This window comes from Curcuma longa, unplaced genomic scaffold (genome assembly GCF_044706935.1).
Source record: "Curcuma longa cultivar G26 ecotype Majalengka, Jawa Barat unplaced genomic scaffold, ITB_CL_G26_1.1 contig_57, whole genome shotgun sequence".
Lineage (NCBI taxonomy): Eukaryota > Viridiplantae > Streptophyta > Magnoliopsida > Zingiberales > Zingiberaceae > Curcuma > Curcuma longa.
This window is the reverse complement of record NW_027434464.1, coordinates 1-23,291: the sequence shown is the minus strand read 5'-3', so window position 1 is coordinate 23,291 and position 23,291 is coordinate 1. Positions and strand designations below refer to the sequence as shown.

The following is a 23,291-nucleotide window of genomic DNA, read 5'->3' as shown; positions in this document are numbered from 1 at the left end:
TCTTATCTATATTTTTATCATATCATGAAAGATTGATAATGGCATAAGCATTTCACTACTATCTTACGGGTAAACAAGTTGGGTCTAATAGTGTTCAAGTTTGTTTATTTACTTATCAAACTTGTGTCTTTTATTATTATTATTTTGTTTTTGGTAGGATTGCATGAGAAAAATATTAGTTCATTAAATTTTGTGATATAATGTGTGATCACTTAAAAATTTTAAACTGTCTCATTATCTGTAGGTGTTGAAACAAAGAAGTTCAACATCGTACGATAAATTTTGATGAACTTGTCTCATACGAAGAGTTCGTCAAAAGCTCGGTCTGAATTCTTCAAAAAGAATAATCCATTCAGTTCTTCCTGGAAATATTGAACCTTGTACCTCTACTGTATTTAAAAAAGATTTTCAAGATAATCCATCACCAAATCAAAGACTTAATTATTTAGATGGACACGAGGAAAGTATTTTTAATAAAAGATCCAGCTGTGATATTGCCCCTGCTTTAGCTCAATCAACTAAGATGGAAAACTAAATCTTGCAAAGACTACAAGAGTTAGCACCTTCACCAACAAGAAAATCACCCAAACTAGAGGATAATTCCCTTGATGTAACAATTGCTGATGGTATTCATTCATTTTCAAAATGCCAAGCTCTCATTGATCTTCTCTTACAATTCAAAAGCATATAAACCTACTTTTGTTTGTCTTATTGAGGGTTTTATTAATTCTTTATCTCATAATCAAGAAGGGTTGGAGTGTTTAAGGAGGACGCATCAACTTCTTTCGGAGTCAAATATATAAATGCAGCTAATGATATTAATTTAGTGTTGCAGCTACTACCATACATGGTAATAATGATGTTGATGCTGGAATCTCAAATTGCAAAGCAATTTTTGGGAATCACAAGTAAGCTTTTCAGATAAGAGAATCAGAGGTATTGAAGTTCTTCTGTCATGGCTGAAAATATTGTAATGTATTTCCATATCTAAGTGGTGTTTTTTTATCCTTCCAATTGTATTTAAGATTTTTTTCATCATTTTGTTGTTCAGGATAAAGTGATGGATCCTTCATCTCAACTCAAGCATGAAGACGAGTTGAATATTTCTCAGCATAAAGCTATCCCATCAACAAGAACTGAGGGATCTCCTCTAAGTGTGCTTGCAAACTTTCCTTCAACATCTTTATTCTCTAAGGCATCTGATCTAAAGCCTTCCATTGATTCTGTTGCTGAGTATAGCAAGGGTTTTACTTTTCCCTCCATGCCTTCTTCCTTTACTTCTCAACCACCGCCAACACCTACTATGGCATGACTTTTAATTCAGAAGCTTGTGCCACAAAAAGAACGTGGTATGACTCCTTCGTTTACCTCAGCGTCCATGGGAGCTAATAGAGCTTTATTTTCTTTACCTATGACAAAGGACAATTCTCACTCTTCTACGCTAGAACATGGCACAAGGTATGGAACTATTTTTGTTTTTTGGTTATGTAATTATTGCTAGGGGCAAATTGTAAATGTTATTCTTTGAACAATATATATGTTTCTATCCCAAAATGCATTCCTTTATTCCCTTTTTTGTTTCTTAAAGAAAGTGAAGCAAGCATATGGTTGGACACTAAGACCTAATGGACTAAATTCTTAGTATAGGTCAGAAAATTCGAGGAAGTACTTGTATAGACAAGATATGCACAAGTTAATATGCTAAATTTCCTGCCTTTGTTTCAGGTACTGTGTATTTAAAAGCTAAAATATTTTTTGGTGTTTCTCACTATGGAAGCTTTTCTTGTGGTTTAATTAAATTTGTCTTACCCATCTTCTGCTATTCCACTGGTGGCGGTTTATGAAATGATTGATAGCATTACTTTCCTTGCTACCAGGTTAAGCAATAATTCAACGTCATATGTAGCAGGTATATTTTCCACCATTCCTACACTCGACTTTGGATCTACATCCTTGATCATTTCTTCCACTTCGGCATCTCAACCATTGAATGAAGTTAATGATACAAATTTGGAAGGAAAACCTCACAATGAATCACTGGTGAATTCAAATAGTTTCGATCATGATAACACTACACTTTTTAAGTTTAGAAGCAAATCCTCTACATCAACTGTTGTGTCTCTATTTCGAAGCACTGATAGTGGCTCTGTTTTAGCAGCAATTAGTCTTTCCAATTCTGCAGTCGGTTCTACTACTGCATCAACTCTTCCTCCAGATAGTAGAAGTCAATCTTCTCTTGTTGCAAAAACATTATCAGATGCAAGCAACAATTTTAATTTCATTTCATCAAAGTCTAATAAGTTAGATTCATTGTATCCAGACAATAGTGCCAACAGCTTGTCTAGTGTTAATGTTACTGGATTTGGTGGAACTTGTGCAACTCAAGTTGAAAGTCCAACCTCACAAAATTCTGCTTCAGCAAGTCTATTCTAGTTAACATATGGGAACAGAGTTAACAGTAGCTTCGATATGGCAACATCCACAGTCCCAAGCTTTGGAAACGATTCTGCTGCTGTATCAAGTCTGTTTCCTAGTGCTGGAGTGAACCAATCTACTTTTTCACCAACTTTATTAGGTACAAGTGACAATAAGTTTAATTTCAGTTCAACAAAAGTTGATAATCTAGCCTCATCAGATCTGCACAATGGTGGCAAAACCTCTCCACATGCTACTCCCCTGGGTTTGCTGGAACTCTTTCAACTCAAGTTGAAAGTGGAAGCTCTGACAGTTTAGTGAATCAAATCCTGTCAACATCTGAACACAGAGCTGGCGGTTGTACTGTTTCTGCAACACCCAGTATTTCAAGCTTTGCAATCACTTCTCTTGTATCAAGTTTGTTTCTGCATGCTGGTGGAAGCCAACCAACTATTGCACCAACAACAATATCAGGTGCAAGCAACAACCTTTTCAGTTTTATATCTAAACATAGAGACACTGGCTCCTTCGATACTGGATAACAGCCAACAGTCCTTCCTTAGTGTTATTGTTACTGGATTTGGTCGAACTCCTCCAACTCAAGTTCAAAGTGGAACCTCACTTATTTCTAGCAGCTTGACGAGTCAGTTCCAGTCGTTCATCCACTCTTCAACTATCGGAATGAAAATTTCTTCCTCAACAAGTTTGGGCAGCTCATTTTTTAGAACAACAATTTCTAATCCTTTCATCTCAAGTTCATCTTTTTCCATGGATGCTGGTTTTTCCAGTCCCAGTACTGCTGCTGCTACTACTACCTTTCCATTGGCAACGATCTCTAATTTGTTTGGTTTGAATTCTAAACCACCAACGTTGCCTACTTTTGGTCTTTTTGTTTCTAGCGCATCTTCTCAAAATTCTGGATTTCCATTTGCCACACCATTTATATTTAATTCGTCTTCCAATTTAGCATCTTCTTTTAGTTCTGCTGCTAGTACTTCATCAGTCTGTTCTAGACATCCCACATTTGGCTTGCAGAATTTAGCAGTTGTTGTCAGCATAGCTGGAGACAATGAGATGAGTATTGAGAAAATTGAAGACAATAACCAGTCAACAGACAGTATGTTTCAACAGTTGGGCCAACCAGGAATTTCACCAGCTGGACCAGTGTTTGGTGTGCCAGAAGTTCAGCCTGCTTCACTAGTCTTTCAGTTTGCTGGTCAATAGAATCTCTCGCCTCCAGTTACACCACAATTTCAACCATTTGGCAATGTAGAGTTCCCTCAAGGAGAAAACTTTGCCTTAGGCAGTGGTGGTGGTGGTGGTGTTGACAAGTCCAACCGCTGAATAATAAGGGTTAGAAAAGATAAAATATCAAAAAAATAGCATTGAAACACGAAGATGCAGCTGCATGGCTTATTCTGAGCATGTCTTGTTTTTGCTCTCTTGTGCAGGTGGTGAAAAGGCAAGAAGCAAGATTTTTGTAATGCTTCAAGCATTGCTGGAAATTAGATCGTTACAAACTTGTCATCACTTTTATGTTCTAAATTTGGTCCATCCCTGGTGAACAACATTGCGATAAAGTTCTTGTACTGGTCTGTTCTTAGTGTGTAATATATATGTATATATATCTCATCTTTTAACTTATTCATTAAAAAATTATTAAATATATTTAGTTAATAGATTTATTTTTGCTATATTATTGTCTTATCCTCATTACGAACTTGCCTTAGCACTTTTATGTTCCAAATATATTATTAGTTAATAGATTTGTTTCCTCTTCCTTGTCTGGTAAATATATGATAGTAAGTCTAGCATTCCTAGACCACCTCACTGTCATATATTTACCAGACAAGGAAGAGGAAACAAATCTATTAACTAATAATATATTTGGAACATAAAAGTGCTAAGGCAAGTTCTTAATGAGGATAAGACAATAATATAGCAAAAATAAATCTATTAACTAAATATATTTAATAACTTTTTAATGAATAAGTTAAAAGATGAGATATATATACATATATATTACACACTAAGAACAGACCAGTACAAGAACTTTATCGCAATGTTGTTCACCAGGGATGGACCAAATTTAGAACATAAAAGTGATGACAAGTTCGTAACGATCTAATTTCCAGCAATGCTCGAAGCATTACAAAAATCTTGCTTCTTGCCTTTTCACCACCTGCACAAGAGAGCAAAAACAAGACATGCTCAGAATAAGCCATGCAGCTGCATCTTCGTGTTTCAATGCTATTTTTTTGATATTTTATCTTTTCTAACCCTTATTATTCAGCGGTTGGACTTGTCAACACCACCACCACCACCACTGCCTAAGGCAAAGTTTTCTCCTTGAGGGAACTCTACATTGCCAAATGGTTGAAATTGTGGTGTAACTGGAGGCGAGAGATTCTGTTGACCAGCAAACTGAAAGACTAGTGAAGCAGGCTGAACTGCCGGCACACCAAACACTGGTCCAGCTGGTGAAGTTCCTGGTTGGCCCAACTGTTGAAACATACTGTCTGCTGACTGGTTATTGTCTTCAATTTTCTCAATACTCATCTCATTGTCTCCAGCTGTGCTGACAACAACTGCTAAATTCTGCAAGCCAAATGTGGGATGTCTAGAACAGACTGATGAAGTACTAGCAGCAGAACTAAAAGAAGATGCTAAATTGGAAGACGAATTAAATATAAATGGTGTGGCAAATGGAAATCCAGAATTTTGAGAAGATGCGCTAGAAACAAAAAGACCAAAAGTAGGCAACGTTGGTGGTTTAGAATTCAAACCAAACAAATTAGAGATCGTTGCCAATGGAAAGGTAGTAGTAGCAGCAGCAGTACTGGGACTGGAAAAACCAGCATCCATGGAAAAAGATGAACTTGAGATGAAAGGATTAGAAACTGTTGTTCCAAAAAATGAGCTGCCCAAACTTGTTGAGGAAGAAATTTTCATTCCGATAGTTGAAGAGGGGATGAACGACTGGAATTGACTCGTCAAGCTGCTAGAAATAAGTGAGGTTCCACTTTGAACTTGAGTTGGAGGAGTTCGACCAAATCCAGTAACAATAACACTAAGGAAGGACTGTTGGTTGTTATCCAGTATCGAAGGAGCCAGTGTCTCTATGTTTAGATATAAAACTGAAAAGGTTGTTGCTTGCACCTGATATTGTTGTTGGTGCAATAGTTGGTTGGCTTCCACCAGCATGCAGAAACAAACTTGATACAAGAGAAGTGATTGCAAAGCTTGAAATACTGGGTGTTGCAGAAACAGTACAACCGCCAGCTCTATGTTCAGATGTTGACAGGATTTGATTCACTAAACTGTCAGAGCTTCCACTTTCAACTTGAGTTGAAAGAGTTCCAGCAAACCCAGGGGAGTAGCATGTGGAGAGGTTTTGCCACCATTGTGCAGATCTGATGAGGCTAGATTATCAACTTTTGTTGAACTGAAATTAAACTTATTGTCACTTGTACCTAATAAAGTTGGTGAAAAAGTAGATTGGTTCACTCCAGCACTAGGAAACAGACTTGATACAACAACAGAATCGTTTCCAAAGCTTGGGACTGTGGATGTTGCCATATCGAAGCTACTATTAACTCTGTTCCCATATGTTAACTAGAATAGACTTGCTGAAGCAGAATTTTGTGAGGTTGGACTTTCAACTTGAGTTGCACAAGTTCCACCAAATCCAGTAACATTAACACTAGACAAGCTGTTGGCACTATTGTCTGGATACAATGAATCTAACTTATTAGACTTTGATGAAATGAAATTAAAATTGTTGCTTGCATCTGATAATGTTTTTGCAACAAGAGAAGATTGACTTCTACTATCTGGAGGAAGAGTTGATGCAGTAGTAGAACCGACTGCAGAATTGGAAAGACTAATTGCTGCTAAAACAGAGCCACTATCAGTGCTTCGAAATAGAGACACAACAGTTGATGTAGAGGATTTGCTTCTAAACTTAAAAAGTGTAGTGTTATCATGACCGAAACTATTTGAATTCACCAGTGATTCATTGTGAGGTTTTCCTTCCAAATTTGTATCATTAACTTCATTCAATGGTTGAGATGCCGAAGTGGAAGAAATGATCAAGGATGTAGATCCAAAGTCGAGTGTAGGAATGGTGGAAAATATACCTGCTACATATGACGTTGAATTATTGCTTAACCTGGTAGCAAGGAAAGTAATGCTATCAATCATTTCATAAACCGCCACCAGTGGAATAGCAGAAGATGGGTAAGACAAATTTAATTAAACCACAAGAAAAGCTTCCATAGTGAGAAACACCAAAAAATATTTTAGCTTTTAAATACACAGTACCTGAAACAAAGGCAGGAAATTTAGCATATTAACTTGTGCATATCTTGTCTATACAAGTACTTCCTCGAATTTTGACCTATACTAAGAATTTAGTCCATTAGCTCTTAGTGTCCAACCATATGCTTGCTTCACTTTCTTTAAGAAACAAAAAAGGGAATAAAGGAATGCATTTTGGGATAGAAACATATATATTGTTCAAAGAATAACATTTACAATTTGCCCCTAGCAATAATTACATAACCAAAAAACAAAAATAGTTCCATACCTTGTGCCATGTTCTAGCGTAGAAGAGTGAGAATTGTCCTTTGTCATAGGTAAAGAAAATAAAGCTCTATTAGCTCCCATGGACGCTGAGGTAAACGAAGGAGTCATACCACGTTCTTTTTGTGGCACAAGCTTCTGAATTAAAAGTCATGCCATAGTAGGTGTTGGCGATGGTTGAGAAGTAAAGGAAGAAGGCATGGAGGGAAAAGTAAAACCCTTGCTATACTCAGTAATAGAATCAATGGAAGGCTTTAGATCAGATGCCTTAGAGAATAAAGATGTTGAAGGAAAGTTTGTAAGCACACTTAGAGGAGATCCCTCAGTTCTTGTTGATGGGATAGCTTTATGCTGAGAAATATTCAACTTGTCTTCATGCTTGAGTTGAGATGAAGGATCCATCACTTTATCCTGAACAACAAAATGATGAAAAAAAAATCTTAAATACAATTTGAAGGATAAAAAACACCACTTAGATATGGAAATACATTATAATATTTTCAGCCATGACAGAAGAACTTCAATACCTCAGATTCTCTTATATGAAAGTTTACTTGTGATTCCCAAAAATTGTTTTGCAATTTGAGATTCCAGCATCAACATCATTATTACCATGTATGGTAGTAGCTGCAACACTAAATTAATATCATTAGTTGCATTTATATATTTGTCTCCAAAAGAAGTTGATGCGTCCTCCTTAAACACCCCAACCCCTCTTGATTATGAGATAAATAATTAATAAAACCCTCAATAAGACAAACAAAAGTAGGTTTATATGCTTTTGAATTGTAAGAGAAGATCAATGAGAGCTTGGCATTTTGAAAATGAATGAATACCATCAACAATTGTTACATCAAGGGAATTATCCTCTAGTTTGGGTGATTTTCTTGTTGGTGAAGGTGCTAACTCATGTAGTCTTTGCAATATCACAGCTGGATCTTTTATTAAAAATACTTTCCTCATGTCCATCTAAATAATTAAGTCTTTGATTTGGTGATGGATTATCTTGAAAATCTTTTTTAAATATAGTAGAGGTACAAGGTTCAATATTTCCAGGAAGAACTGAATGGATTTTTCTTTTTGAAGAATTCAGACCAAGCTTTTGACAAACTCTTCATATGAGAAAAGTTCGTCAAAATTTATCGTACGATGTTGAACTTCTTTGTTTCAACACCTACAGATAATGAGATAGTTTAAAATTTTTAAATGATCACACATTATATCACAAAATTTAATGAACTAATGTTTTGCTCATGCAATCCTACCAAATGACATCTTAGCTTTCTAAACTTTTTAAGTGATCAAAATTTAATGAACTAACATTTTTAGTGATCACGCATTATTCTTTTTTTTTTGCTCATGACATGAAATTTTTTTTCTCTAATTTTAGAAATCTTGTGGATATTATTATTTTTCAATTCTTAGCTTTAAATGACATGAAAATTTTTATAAGTTTTAAACTTTATTATAGTCTATTTTTTCACAAAATTAGCTACTACAATATCTAAAATGTAAATTGATTAACTTTGTTAAATAATTCATGATTAGGTGAGATAAACAAAGTGCTTTAACAATTCCACCTACTAGAGAATTAATATAAAACAATGTGAAAAGATAAATGTCTTTTAGATATTTATCATGAATATACCATCATCATCATTCAACAACAACAAATAGACTGTTTAGCATAACAATTTAGGGGCAGTTAGATGGATCAAACATGACATTAAATTGGATAAAGGCTATGCGGTACCAAGACTAGTTACAACAATATACATCATCACAAAACAAAAAAGGTAACATATTTAAGACCAGTAAATTACCTATCCCACTGTTTGATTGGCTCCTGATGTCTCAAAAGACAAGGACCCAACATAACCATCTTTCGAAGATCCCTAGCCCTTAAATGACAGAAAAACTAAATTAGAATAGAACAATAATCCTCAGAAATATTCAGGAGAGGGGATTTCATATGTAAGAAATAAATCGTTTCTCTATATCTAGACACATTATGCAGGCAGGAACATCACAAATATTAACATAAGAAGACCCTGACATTTTATAGATTGTAGATGTTTGAACAGATCCTGAAAATGAAATAGTTATTTTCAGAAATCTCAACAGATACATGAGATAGAATGGGTGGCTTTTTGACCATTAAGGCTGAACTTTTTTGTTGAATTTGAATTACTTTTCACTTGTTTATGTTGGTCGGTGGCTACCGGGAGGATGCAAACTGATATCAGATCGTCGAGGCTAGTGTTCAACACTATCTCCGTAAAACGATATTGCTCCGCTATAGGTGCTTATGGATAGCAGCAATTCGTTTCCCAAGATACAACAACAACGTCTCGAAATAGTAGCACTTCAAATTCCAAGACCAGCAAACTTTTTCATAGGCTTTTTGGACTCCGAATGCACAAGATGAGATGAATGCTTCAAAGGATGAGTTGAATCGATGATTCGATGATATTTCCAGCATCTGGAGGGATCTATTTATACAAAGGGAAGAGGTAGAATACCCTTTGGTGAGTGGCTGTGACTTTTGGGCAGGATTGATTTGGGGCATTCGATCTGGAGGGTTGTAACCCTTCAGATATCCCTTTAATCTCATCCGTCAGATCTGGAGGGTTGTAACCCTTTAGATTCCCTTTTGTCATCAGTCAGGTTTGAATCCAATGATCAATTCGATTTGACGCTTTAGATCAAGCCTCATCACCAGCGGTCAAATCGTGACTCTTCACGATCCAACGCTACAGATCGCATCACATGTGATCCATCACACCTTTTTGATCAATGGTTGTCATCAGTTCGCCCAGTCAGCAGTCCAGTTATCTGCCCCTGCCCACGTGGATGTCACATAGGCACTACCATGTCACATGTGAGACTGACACGTCACCCGAGTGCCACGTAGGCACTGCTACATCCTCTGGAGCATAAATTTAAGCTCCTCAATGCTCCTCAAACTGTGCCATTAAAGCGCTTTTTGCGCGTGTGCGCGCGTGGCGGGCACCTGGCTCGTAGGTGCGAGCACTAGCTCGCCCGTGAGAAGAGAGCACATGGGCTTTTATGTTAACTCCATTAACACAACAACATTAATAAGGAAAGGAAGCCCATCGAATTTTTCCAATGTGGGACTATTCCCCATGCACCTCCTTATATAACATTAATTAACAATTAATGTTATTCTGAGTTGAATTTGAACAATTAATTTATCATTCATCTTTAATCAGTTTTGAGCACAGGTACGCACACATCTATCCTAATTTTCCTAAGTCATTAAACTCCTTCCTCACCCCGAACCCTAACTTGAGCGTCGGAGTGGCTTGCCGGGATCCACCCCCGGCGCCATTCTAACTCTCTTTTTGAGTGCTTTTCAGGTTCTCTCATCTCTCCGGATGATTTTTCTCGAGGAGCGTGCATGTCGGCAAAGCCTTGAACCAGCATTGGAACCATCCACGGTGTATTAGCCGGAACATATGTCATTAGTATCGCATAACCTTTATCCAATTTAATGTCGTGTTTGATCCATCTAACTGCCCCTAAATTATTAAGCTAAACAGTCTATTTGTTGTTGTTGAATGATGATGATGGTATATTCATGATAAATATCTAAAAAATATTTATCTTTTTCTATTATTTTACATTAATTCTTTGGTAGGTAGGATTGTTAAAGCACTTTTGTCAGATCTTTTATCTCACCTAATCATGAATTATTCAACAAAGTTACTCAATTTACATTTTAGATATTGTAGTAGTTATTTTGTGAAAAAATAGACTATAATAAAGTTTAAAACATATTAAAATTTTGATGTTATTTAAAGCTAAGAATTGAAAAAATAATAATATCCACAAGTTTTCTAAAATTACAAAAAAAAAGAAATTTGTGATTTAGGTTATATTAGATGTTTGAAAGACAAAGGTGTAGATGAAATAATGAAGAGAAATAATGTTGCAAATTAGTTAATAACACTTTATGAAACATCTAACTTTGTAGATTAAAATTAGGATAAGTTTATGAATGATAGTTCTTATATTAGATTAAATGGCTTTTTAACGAACAGATAAATTATTTTTATATGAATAAAGGTGAAGTCAATGTTTCTTAATGGTAAAGTAATTAAATTGATAAGTCACACTATGAAAATTTTTGAATGTCTTTTATTATTAATTTATTCTCTTTATTTTTTTATAAATTATGTAATTATTAATATTTTTCTCACTTAGTCAAATTTGCTGACATAATATGGCTAATACATAATTTTTTTGAACTTTCGATACTAACAAGCAAGATAACAGGTGCCTTGGAAGTCTTATGAGAACATTGTATGCCACTTTAAAATGAAATGACAAATTATATGATACAACATACTTTATTTGGGTAGATAAATAAGTGAGCAAAATTAGAATAGTTTTCTAAATGAGTAGATGATAACTATTAATAAATTATTTTAGAGTTATCAACATTTATTTTTTATTTGTATATATAATACTACAAAAGGATCATCAAAAGAGTCATGCACCTTTTAGAATAATCGACTCTGGTCATTAGTCTCAACAACTATTCTTTTATTTGACCCTAGTCTTGAGTAGGGGTGCCAATGAACCGAATTGAGAGTTGAATTGTATGAAAATATGATATTCGAGTTTGGGCTTGAAAAATATGTGATATTCGGATTCAATTCAAAGATTGAAAATACAAATGATTTTGGCTCGAGTTCGGTTCGAGTTGTTCAAACCTTGATTCAAGCAGAAACAAACTATAGCTTAAAGTGACTTAAATTTGAGTTCGGCTTGAGTTATTCGAACCTTAATTTGAGTATATTTAAAATGAAATTGCGTAAAAAAAATAAAGTTCAATTTGAATTCGATTCACGAGTGGCCTGTGAACAATCGAATAAAATATTATGGATTTGAATTTTTATTTGAAAAAAGTATTGAATATATTCGAGTTCGGCTCAAATTCGATAATTTCAAATGCGAATCAAATATTTTTGAGTCAGCTCAAAAAGCTCAAGAATAGGCTCTATTCTTTTGCACCTCTAGTCTTGAGAGCCACTAGAAATGCATCATTTATGGCTAGGCTATATCATATCGATATTTTGGATTAAAATAATAAGATAAAATAACAAAACATATATAATCATTAATAATTGATATTATACTTTTTTATTATCGAAACATTTACATATTTATCAAAAAATATCTTTTCTCATTTGGTTATCTCGCCTTTCATTGATTATATCATCATAACATTAATAATTGTCTGACAATATAAGTACATTTTGATTTCTATGAATTAAGTTGTAGACATTGCCCATTTGTGGTTTCTCGTCTATAGCAACCTTGCACACAATATTATACAAGGGTACTATTTCTATATGATTTTTAGAATGTAGTCCAAAAATTAATTGTCACGACCCGAGAGATAGCCGTCCGAAAAATTTCGGCAGCATCTCCCCAGTATCTATGATAATTCCCTGAATACAAACATATATAAAGGCCCACACGGCCTATCCATGCTATAAATTATGGATTATATACAACAAACAAAAAGAAAGGTGACCCACACAACCACTAACACATCTTACACATGTATAACAAATAAATTCCACATCTATACCATTACTATCGAATAAACTCGAGAAGTAATGAAAATCCAAAGTTACGCAAGCGGAGACATAACGGAATACAACTATAGAATCACGAATAAAAAACATGATATAGTTTTAAAACACTGATACAAAGTATAACTCGGAAGCAAGAAAGTAATACAGAAGATGCACACACTACTACAAACATATCCACACACAACAACAATAAGAAATATCTTCGACTGTGAGAAGGCATGTCTGGCAAGATCTCTTCGACATCAACTGTAAGCTCCTACCTGAGGCAGAAAAATCTCAGTCCAAATAGTGAGTACAAAAATACTCAGTGGATAATAAAGAAAGACAGTGCATGATAAATAGAAGAGTACAGATACATGCCAGAAATCAACATGTGATCAATAATATATCTGCAGGTAATAACCAACTAACATGGATCTCATGAAATGTACCATATGAATGACATGTCACACATAATGCAACAATCAAGAATTAACCAAGTATACAACCAAAATGCAGTATACGTGTGGTCCAATACATATATATCTTGCACATGATTCACATATGCATGATGCAACTGCCTAAAGCACTCATGTATATATATGAGTGGTAGCCATATAATAATCTACTAATCTCTCAAACATTTACTCATGTCATCCATATTTACTTTCAAAAATGGATCTTCTCCCAAGTTTAATATCAGTACAAAAATACTCAGTGGATAATAGAGAAAGATAGTGCATGATAAATAGCAAGAGTACAGATACATACCAGAAATATATAGCTACGTACATCCTATGGCCGATATTTATCTACTAATACTCATCCCTGAGTATCATTCATATACTCTCCGAGTACCACCCCTAACCAGTGTCAAGACTAGATCATCGACTCGGTTGCGTACACTGCCATACAACCACCATCACCGTAATGGAAATAGGGTATAATAACCACCTATATAAGCATGCCACTATAGGCCAACTACCATCACGATAGACCCACAACATTGGGATTTATAATCGGCATCATGCATCATGATGAGATGCTCAAATCACAGTAATCTGCATCTACCATGCTAATCAACATGCGTAGGTATAAAGCCGTAATGATCACAGGTATCATAAGTAAAGAAAACCATAACCTCTAATGATCATAGGTATCATAAGCCAGGATATCAACAATAATCTCATAGATCAAAGGATTCATACAACATAAGTGATAATCCAAGATCAAAAGAATTAAGGGCAAGCATGATATAAACATGAGTAGCATCAAAAGTATCCAAGTAACAGAAAGGAATAGAATTAAAGTATCTAACTACTAGACCTAGAAAAGAATCATGCACTAGAAAAAAAGACATGCTGTATTGACCAAATACAGTAATTACCCACCAATAGGTATAGGAATGTGATCAAGAGACTAATCAATAGCAATAGAAAAGGAAAACATGCACTGAAAATAGAAAGGATCTGTATTGACCAAATACAGAGATTACCCACCTGATATATCGAAATCCAAAATAATAGAACCACCAGAAATATATCCTCGTATAGTATCAAACTCCATGGATCACTCAGGGTCCTGCAAATACAACGACAATATCCCTAAATGCCCAGATATAACCAAGAAATCCTAATTAAATTTAAGGTTAGTTTAACCCTATTCAATTAGCCTAACTTAGGTTAGACTAATCTAATTGGTGGGTTGTTATTAACATGAATTAATTATTTAATTAATTATATTAACCAATTAATATAATTAATCTCATGCTTAAATCAACCCAAGTTAAACCCACATTAGGTTAATCTTACCTGATTAGGTTCATAATTGTAGGAATGGTTTGAAACAGATCAATCCTATTGGATTAGACCTAATTTCAACCTAACTCACTTAAAACCTAGTAAGATTCACAACCAAACCTAACATTAACTCTAATTGATTTAACCACAACCATTAAATTCAAATTCTAATTTATCCAATTTATGAATAGAACAATTTTAACCAATTACAACATCAGTAGCGTAATTCTAAGAACTCAAAACCAACAGAACATATTAGAACCAATCCCTTAACCATAACCACAGATCAAACCCCAACAGATCAACAGATCATGATCAAGAATTTTACACATATCTGTTTCAAGAGCTTACCTCTGGTTGATTCAATGGCTTTGCCCTAGATTTCCTCGGCTCCCTTGATTCCACAAATTAGCCTGAACAGATCAAGAAACCAGCATTCTCAATCAAACAGTAATCAACAATCCTGATCTCTAACCAATTCAAGGTTTAATTGGATCAACAAATAGAACCTTACCTCAGATCTGGTGGAATGCCCTAGATCTACTTGGTTTCGAAACCCTAGCCGAGCTTGACCAATCCGCGTCGCCGGCCAAACCAAGATCCAAGATCTTCAACCCTATCGATCCCCATTCAATCTGTGAAGAACCGAAAACTTGAAATCTGAAGAGATCTAAAGGAGTCCTTATAAGAAGACCAACCAATCTTCGAAAATCCCTTGCACTCCAACGCTTACCCGATTTGTCGTCTATCTCCTCCTCTTCTACCGCGTCCCTGCTCACCGCCTGAGCACACCACCTCCGGTGATGAAATAATCCCAAGGTAGAAGATCTAGACCTCCAATGGCTTCTCTTGTCGCCGACACCGCCAGAGCTCGCCCGTGGTCACGCGATCGGGAGCTGAGGAGGAAGAACAAAGGATGCTGCGATGAAACAGGGGATTTAATCACTACTGGGAAGAGGAAGTTCTCGCATCGGGTTTCCTCAATACCCTTTAACCCTATAACCATTAATGGCTAATTGCAGGCTTAAAGATCAGTCAATCACCTTCTCAAGAAATTCCAAATCCTGAAGAAAATTTTAATGAAATAATTTTGAAGAATGAGGAGCCTACTGTAATTCCAAGCACTAAAAATTTAAATTTTCATGAAGAAATTTTAGCAACTCCTTCTCCCACACAAATCAGCCCTGAAATGGATTTTACAGCAATTAATGGTGAACAAAATTCAATAAACACAGTGTCACAGGTTGATTTCAGTTTGGATGATGGAGAGGATGCATTGGTTACTGAGGAAGATGATCTGGAGACTAGTTCTGATTTACTTGCATTTGAAAATGATCAAATGGGTGTAGGGGATTGCACTTGAGCCCCAGGGACCACCACTATTGATAGAGGATTCAGAGGAGAGATATTTAAGTGTAGGGGATTGCATGGAGGCAATACCCCAAGCATCACTTCCAGTTAGTATACATTCACTTGAGTCAGAACAGGAACCCTCATTCGAGGAGGATGAAGTTGTGGAGCCACATAGTCAGCAATTAGGGCCTATTTGTAGTCACTCCAGTATTTGCCATGCTTCAGGTACCTCCTATTCATCCATGGATAGTATTCATGCCCATCATTCAGAAAATATCATAGAGGTACCGGTATTTGATTTTGTTGGATGTGAGTCATTTCTTTATGCATGCCCTACACAGTTTGATATTGTTATTTCTATTCTTTCTTACTCCACATGCGTGTGGAAGATTGGTTCTGTCTTTGGCCTTGCAGATTTATTTGAAACATCAGATTGTGCACTTCCAAGGTTGATAAAGTCTCCATTTATGCTGAACAAGGCCCCAACAATTCAAGCAACAGTCGAGCTTCCAAAGTGGGTGCTCCATCTGAATCTTCTCCGACCACCAGAAAGAATATTTGAGGAGATTATATCAGAGGAAGTTCTTTTCACATCACCCACAGCAGTTCCACCTCCAGGGTGGAAGATATTTCTGAGTCGACTTCGACCACCTGAGATGCCATCCAAGGAGGTGAAGAATTTTAAGGAAGCAACTCAGCACATTCATGGCCATATTATGAAGTTGCTTACCTCTCCCCGATCCATTCCATTACCGGCGTGGATTTTATTGCTGAATCGTCTACAACCGCCAGGACTCAGGGGAGTTTGTTCCAACTTTGCACTTTATTTTCATTGTTAATACCATGCTTAGTTTTTATTTTGCATTTTCAGTTTAAATCAGTAATAAATTTCATTTTCATGAGCATTTTGTTTGAAATAAAAATTGAAGTTCACTGCATGCATGGTTTAGGGTAGGGAATAAATGTATCCCCCTAGGACTTCTTTACATCATGTTAGAAGCTCTTGAAAGAGAATTAAATTTGATTGATTATTCTAGGAATTTAAGTCCATGGATGAACATTTTTGAAAACTTGGATTACCCTTAGTAATGGAACCTAGAATGATGAAATTGAGATAATGTGATTTTTATACCTAGTGAGGTTAACCATTTTATGTGATGCACTTAAGTGATTGCCAATCTAGAACTTGCTTGTTTTCTTTCAAGGCTACAATATCTATGATGGGTCCACATTTATTTAGGTTTAAAAAATTTCCCCCCATAAACCATACAACTTCATGCTTTATCCATGTTTAACCATTTTCATTTGATATTTTTTCACCCCACATTTTCAACTCAATTTTCATGCTCTCTTGGACATGGGTATTTTTGAATGTTATTAATGTTCCTTTGCCCGAGACGGTCAATGATTTAAGTGTGGGGGAGGAGGTGTGAAATTTTTGAAGAAAAAAAATTTTTTGAGAGAAGAAAGTGTGCCAAAAGGGGGATGGTTGTGCCAATTTTGATTAAAAGCAATGTGAAAATGAGATTTTAATTAAGCACTTGGAAGTTTCATTGTTATGATGTTATGATGATTTTTTGTGAGGATACATGAAGTTGTGAATTTCTTTCAAGAAAATTTGAAAAGATCAAGTGCTAAATTGTGCCAAGTAAAGTTAACATGAGTTGTTTTTAACCTCTCATTGGTTTCTTTGTTTTGAATTGCTGAATTGAGATGGAAATGAGTTGATATCAGAATGCATTGAGTCATGTTGCAATATAATGGAGTTGAGGAGTTATTTTGAGGGTTTTCTAAAGATGGGAGGTTATGAAGATGAAAACAAGAAGTTGAGTTTCTTAGTGGTGGATTTGGGTACTTGAAAGTTGGTTTCATGGCCGGATTAGAGAGCACAAAGTATGTTACACAATGTTCAGAAATGATGGTGAAAAGGGATGATTCAAAATGTGGAAATTGAGTTTGTAAACCAAGTGGGAATCAAGAGCTAGTTAAATGTGCCAAAACAATGAGCAATGTGCCAATTTTGACTTTGGAAGCTTCATATGGACCGGCCTCAATGGCAATTGACTGATTTATACTTCTAGAAAGGAGTTGAGTTGAGCAAGCAAAGGAATTCAGATGCCAAGTGATCAGATTGAAGTCCAAAACAAATCAAAAAAAAGAGAAGGAGAAGTGTGATCTTCATGAATTGGTTTGGATTGTTTCCAAAAATTAAGCTGCAAATTAATTGAATGAGCAGGATTGGAATGCAAGAACTTGTGAAGCAAGATCAGAAGATCAGATTGAAAGAAAAACAGAAAAAATTCAAAGCAGAAAACAGAAAAAAAAGGAAGAAAAAAAAATGATGTTGAATGTTTCAAGGAGTGTATCAAGAATCTGATCAGTGATTGGACCACAATAAAACCTACTCCATTCCAGTTGCTTTATAAACAACAAATTCAGATGTCAAGTTGTCCAAAGTGCAGCTGCAACAGAAAAGAAAAATCAGAAGAAAAACAGTATGAGAAAAAATAGAAAAATAGCTTTTTCAGTTTTATTTTTCAGCTGTGTTCTACAATTTTTGAGGGACTGATCCGAAATGGAATTTCATGGAAATTTGCATGGATATTGGCATTAGTAATCAAGCTTCATGATGGAAAAAGAATGGAGGAAAAACAGCAAGAAACAAGAGAGAACAAGCCAAATTTCAGATTCAATTTCAGTAATTTTCAGAATTAAACGTGCCAATGATACATTGAAATTTCGGATTCGTGTGAGGTGAATTTTGGTTTCTGATGATTGGATGCTATTTGTTAGCTCTTGTAAAACCTAGATGTGAAAGAATTGGGCTTGATTCGAAGAGGAAAATACAAAATGGCACATTGGGGTGATGAAGAGAAGAAAAGAAAAGAAATGAAGGAAGGGTTTGTATCAAGGAGAAGAACCTCATGAGTTTAACTCATCCTTGGTTCATGGATCTGAAAAACACACTGAAACAAATGGAATACAAGAGAAATTAGGAAGGATGGCAAGGTTCATTGATAACATTTACTTATGCCCATGTCTACCACTTCATTTACTCTATCCTTGGAAACTTTTTTCTCTTGAATTTTTCTTTCTACATTTTCTAATTCCTTTGTTTCAGTTATTGCTTCCTTGCATTTTTGATAAGCCTAATAGGTGTGGATTCCAAATCAAGAATGGTAGTGGAGAGTAGAAAACAAGCAAGCTTATGGAAATGCATGAAACTTAAGTTGCTTGAGTGAGCTCTACCTTCACTTTGATCTTGAATTAGAATTAGGATGAGAGCCACTGATATTATTTACTGAAAATAACCTTGTGAGATTTAGTGTGATACATTTATCTCAATTAATCATGAAGGGTGAAACTTGCTATGTGGTTAACCGAGTACAAGAGTCTAGTCCATGGGTTTAAGCTTTTGAGACTCTACAACTTAGATAATTCTCTTTTAATTGTTTCTAATCATGATTGAGAATGATCTAGGGGGGGTACAATCTTAGTTTATCTTGTTGACTTGAGCGAGACGCTCAAGGGTAAGTGTGGGGGAATTTGATGAGTTAGGATTTTTATGCACTTTATCGATTCAATTTTGGGTTCTTGCATGAAAATAAATTGCTTAATGATTTAATTTGATTATATTTGTGATATATTGCATAATTGGATGGTTGATGATAATTTTTGTGATTTAATGGCTAATTTTGCATTAATTGAATTTGATTGGTTGTAGGGCTCAAATTGAACCCAGATCGAGCTCAACCATGATCGAATCGAGCCAAGATTGACCCAATTGATCGATCCAACTTCATGAATCAAGACTCAAGTGCGATTAGGATGGCACCCATGCGAATTGGAGCCAATTTGGAGCTAAATTGAGTGAATTTGGTTGAAACGGGCTAACCCAGACTCAAGTCAGGCTAACCTAACCCGTTAGCTACAGTACCTAGCTTTAACGAGAAAGCTACAAAATCGCGGTTACTATAGCATTACTGTAGCACACAGCCCGCCGTCTTCTTCCTTAGTTTTTTTTTTCTTCATTCTCAATTGAATCTGATCAACTTATCATCTTGAAACACTTCAAATCTCATCTCAAAACAGTAGGTCAATCACAAAAATTGAAACATCCAAAATCTTATAGCATTAATTCCATGAAAACTAGCTCCAATTTAGAAAATTTTCATAAAAAAAAATATGATAAAGAACACCTCCTCCCCCACACTTGAATCTTTGACCGTCTCGAGCAAAGGAACATTAATAACAATCATGAACAGTGGTTGCGCCACTGTTCATCGTCCCCGCGACACCATCCCCTCCCCGACAACCCTAGAATTTGACAACCCTAGATTTGCTATGTGTCACGAGTAGGGTTGCAAATTAGAATTTATAAATTTATCAAAAACCCATGATAAATACAAACAAACGAAGTATAGGGGCCTCGAGTCGTATTTTTCCAAGGACTAGTAGAAAATTGCTTAAATTGAGCTTGCGTGTCGTTCTTTTTGGGTTTTCTTTATAAATGAAATGGGTTTTGGATTTGTTGATGTTTTCAAATGAATTGCAAATGAAATGAAACGTATTCTTGAAACTGATACTACCAAGCAAGAAACATGAATTCAGATCGAAGGAAACAATACCACGAATTGGCACGGAACAGTAACATGGAACATTAACCTAAAATCAGGGAAATATGAATTCAACTAAGGGAATGAATGAAATGTAATTGACTACAAACTCCAATTGGTTTAAGAACTAGGCTAAGAAATTAAACCATCGTAAATCTGATACAAAATCTGATTCCTTGATACGGAACAGTAAAATTCAGAAACAGACAGTATCACTTGAACTTGCTTCAGCCGAATGGATGCACTAAATGGAATCAAGTAACTCAACTAAGGACTCACGAAAACCTATCAAAACAAACAATACAAGCTAATGTGTATAACCAAACAAATTGCATTCAAGATTCTTGAAACAGATCTGATTAACAGAGTTCAGGAACAAAATGACAGAAACGAAGATAACAGCAAAAACAGAATGAAATCAGAAATGCAGGAACTCGGATTCTCCCTTCCAATTCAATTCCTTCTTGCCGTCACACAAGAACCTGATCAAGAGATCAGAAATCCCAGATTAGCTTCTCACGAACCAAGCTCGGCTTGCTCTGAAATCAACTCCAAGCAACGCTGCATCAGAAACCCTCCTTGCTGCGCCGAACAGAGCCAATCCCATGATTCTGAAAATCCAGCTAAACTCCTCCAAATTGCTTGCAATGCGATGCTCAGAAACCTTCAAGGACCCTTGGAGAACCCCTCCTTACGATCTTGATTGCTCCGGTTGATTAAATTCAAAGAACTCAGCTGGAAATGGTGGCGGCACAGTCCCCTCCGGCGAGACCCTCACCGGATGAAACCACCCCCGATTGATGCCGAAAATAGGTTGTGGTTGCCCTCTGGAATCCGGAAATCAACTTAGAAGGAAGAAATCCGAGCTTCCCTAAAAAAAACGCAAAGAAAAAATGAAGAAAAATGCAAAAAAAAAAAGAAGAAGACGGCGCTGCTGCTGGGTGCTACAGTAACCGCGATTTTGGTTACTGTAGCATTCTCTTTAAAACTAGGGTACTGTAGCTAACGGGTTAGGTTGACTTGAGTTTGATCCGGGTTAGCCTGTTTCAATCAAATTCACTCAATTTAGCTCCAAATTGGCTCCAATTCGCATGGGTTCCATCCTAATCGCACTTGAGTCTTGATTCATGAAGTTGGATCGATCAATTGGGTCAATCTTGGCTCGATTCGATCATGGTTGAGCTCGATCTTGGTTCAATTTGAGCCCTACAATCAATTAAATTCAATTAATGCAAAATTCACCATTAAATCATGAAAATTATAATCAAGCCTCAAATTATGCAATATATCACAAATATAATCAAATTAAATCATTAAGCAATTTATTTTCATGCAAGAACCCAAAATTGAATCGATAAAGTGCATAAAAATCCTAACTCATCAACTCATCTCCATCCTACTCTCCCTCGACAAGATGAAGCCCCTCATCACTTTTGTTTTTCCAAAATATCTTCCATCATAAACTAACCAAGTTGGTTCAATTTGGTTCAAAATCGAATCATTTGGTTCAATAACCAAACGACTTTCGATTTGAATCAAACCAATTTTATTTATTTTATTTTCATAAGATGAAACCTATCATTTTGCCTTTGTCAATCAGACTTTATTTCTCTCAATCTGAGAATTTAATTCTCAAACTCATTTTAAGTTTTTCAAAGAATTTTTAGTGCGTGTAACCCAATAGATTCATGGTTATGTTGACTATCCGTAATTTAATCATTAATTGTGAAACAATCATAAGTGGCACCTAGTAGTACATCAGGATCCCCAATTGATCGAAAAATCAAAGATTGATTCTAAAACAATTTCTAAACCCTTCAGCAATTATAATGAAACGTGTCTCATTCCTTTCACTGTCTTATAGCCACTTGGTTCAGGACATGGTCTATATGTATCAATCCCCACTAGACTGGCTACGTCACACCTAGCTCAAGCTTGCTTTCTTGTTCTGTGGATTCAAGTTACTTGTACATGTGTCCAAGAGTGTTGTACTCTTAACACGTAATGCTTTGGTTAAAGACTTTCAGTAATAATCTTAACAAGCGATCGTAGGGTATACATATCCTTTTTCAAGGAACGGTGAATTCTTTGTGGGCTATTCAAACACCTTCAGCACTTCGCCAATCATCCGGGTCCACATCTCCTTGGAGATGTTTGCTGTCAAAGTATAAGTCTCTATGACTAAGATGACTTAAATATTGCAAGTCAACAGAAATTCGCAGTTAAGTTGTACTAAGATTTTCATTGACATATGTATTGAAGCATACGAAGTCTCAAGGTAGGTCACTCCAATGAGCTAGTTATCTTTAATTAGCATCCATGTTTAACTCTCAACATCCAATATTTCTAGCCAGTGAGATCGGCTGCTTGTTAAATCAAGAAGTTTAAAATGTGCTAGTCTCAACAGAATCGATGATGTCCATATTCATCAATTCCTCGACTAGAGATAATTTCAATACATTCATAATTACATATGTAGAGATACTTACTAGTTGTGATCCGATCACAAATTCTTTCATGCTATGAATCGTATTGCGACATTCAGTAAATGAGTTTAAGATCCAATCAAATATAGAGAATGTGTACTCAAATAGTGAATTTCTATTTATCCAATAAATAGAATAACCGTAAGGCGATTGCCTTAGGACACCTCTCAAATATAACAGACTCCCACATGGCCTAAGGTAAATTGATATGGAATCTAATACCACGCACCTCTATATGTTCCTCAAACTTATTTTGAGGTAGAGATTAAAAGATCTGCAAGGTTCCTTTCAGTGGAAATTTTCTCTATTTATATTTCTCTTCTACTGATGATCTTTCTGATCAATTGATATCGTTGAAGCACGTGTTTGGATTAATGGTGAGAAATAGGTTTCATCGCCTACGCGATTGCTCCATTGTTGTTGTAGTAA

The 23,291-nt window shown here is 35.7% G+C and overlaps 2 pseudogenes; one reads left to right on the top strand and one right to left on the bottom strand.

Moving 5' to 3' along the window:
• The first annotated feature begins 244 nt into the window (after positions 1–244).
• LOC141819409 (uncharacterized) lies at positions 245–3,798 on the top strand (annotated as a pseudogene).
• Positions 3,799–4,665: 867 nt separating this feature from the next.
• On the bottom strand, positions 4,666–15,413 carry LOC141819408 (uncharacterized; annotated as a pseudogene).
• Between the last annotated feature and the right edge of the window lie 7,878 nt (positions 15,414–23,291).